Source organism: Echinops telfairi, unplaced genomic scaffold (assembly GCF_000313985.2).
Source record: "Echinops telfairi isolate 266 unplaced genomic scaffold, ASM31398v2 ScPeMD7_2;HRSCAF=8, whole genome shotgun sequence".
Classification (NCBI taxonomy): domain Eukaryota; kingdom Metazoa; phylum Chordata; class Mammalia; order Afrosoricida; family Tenrecidae; genus Echinops; species Echinops telfairi.
Genome location: NW_022103898.1, coordinates 34,769,027 through 34,770,860, shown reverse-complemented (window position 1 = coordinate 34,770,860; position 1,834 = coordinate 34,769,027).

Below are 1,834 nucleotides of genomic sequence, written 5' to 3'. Positions count from 1 at the left end.
AGGTATTTTCTCATTTTGAATGAGAAGAAAGGGCTTTTAAAACAACAAAGCTCTTGTGAAGAGAGAGAGAGAGACTCACATTTTGAGCCGTGTGAAAACATGGCCTCTTTGTTATAATTTCTCATCCTGGTGTTAAACCTGCTGCAGCCAAAGCTTTCTTTTCCTCTTCCTCCTCTCCTAAAACGACACTGGGTACCAGCTTGTGGCCCGGGTTCAAGCCCTTGCCCGCACCTTCAGCAGCTGTGTGATGTCAGAGCCCGGTTGTCCTTGCAGAAGGTGGCAATTTCCTAACCAGCTCACAGGAGCGGTGACGGAGAAGCTCAAATGGGACAATGGATGTGGGTAAACCTTAGGACGAAGTTGTCATTTTGTCATTGCCACTGGATCATAAGTGAAATTGAGCTTGAAAGTTAAAACTGACACAAAATAAAGAACTGACTTTATCTGAACAGCAAACAAAAAAGTTTTAAAATTTATGTATTTATGATTACTCATTATTTTGCATACTGTCTGGCAAAGGTCCCCTTTAGCTGACAGGAGTAAGAATCAACTGTCCTTGTAGTAGCCCATATGTCTTCATTGATCTGTGACAGATTTGGAAAACTTTCTGTTCTTTGGATCCGGACTTTGGTGGTTGACCAGGTAGAGGTTATTTTTCATAGCTCAGCTAGAACCTTCCCCACCCCCACTCTTTCTGCTAGGGAAGACCACTTCGGCACTCAGCTGCATCGGCGCTTTCTCCCCTGACATTTGGTGATCTGAGGATTGGTGCCATTAGGAATAATTTCCCACCCTCTGGGCTGGGTGTGCAGGGACCTGTGATTTTCTTTGTATTGGGCAATTTTCTGAGCAGCTCCTTCTCCTTTGTAGAGAATGCAGACTGATGAGGGTGGGAGCTTGAGTCTGCGTCTTCAGTGCAGATACAAGTCGATGGTTTTGACATCGCGTGTGAGAACTTGGGAATTGGGTGGGGCCAGGGTTTCAGCAAAGATCCACTGGATGCAGTGGGGCTGGGATAGTGATGGGCTGGAATACACGTTTTTTGCCCCACATGCAGGTGTTTTCCTACAGAGTGGGTTTTGTCTTCAATGTGGAACAAGGTGACAGGAATAAATGCACAGACACACAACCACAAATCACACAGATAGGCAGACAGATATACAATGAGCATGGCATCCTTTCCCTTCCACCATTAAGGCGTTAAGACTTCTTGAGAACAGCACTCAAGTCTCCTCTCTGTGCATCCGTGTAAGATCAGCAAACCCTGTGTTGTCTTCCTGATAAAATCCAGACTGTTTTGGTGTGAAACCCAAGGCCTTTCATGGTTGGCTTAGCTCACCTCTTGCCATTACCCATTTGAACTACACACAGTACTGACTCCAAATTAAATGCAGTGCCCTGAGGATGCACCAGAGCCCAGGAGGCAAACTGGCTACGTGTTTGGCTACTAGCGGTAAGGTTGGCAGTTCAAAATCATCAGCTGTTCCTCACGAGATAGACAGGGCTTTCTACTTCCATAAAGAGTCACCTTCTCAGAGACTCACAGGGCCAGTTCTACCCTGTCCTACAGGTTTACTATGCACCAGCATGAACTTGACGGCAGTAAGTTGGGACATACACTGCTCATGGGTAGCAATCTTGCCTTCCAAGTAGGTCGATTTCTGGATAATGCACTTCATGTACACCCACCGTCTGGCTATTGGTGGGGCTGCATATTGATTTGATTCTGAACAGGTCTCAACAGAGCTGCTAGATTAAAATGGAAGAAAGTTCTAGCAATATGTTTCAGAAAACCAACCAGTATAGATCCTATGGATCACAAAGGTTCAATTGA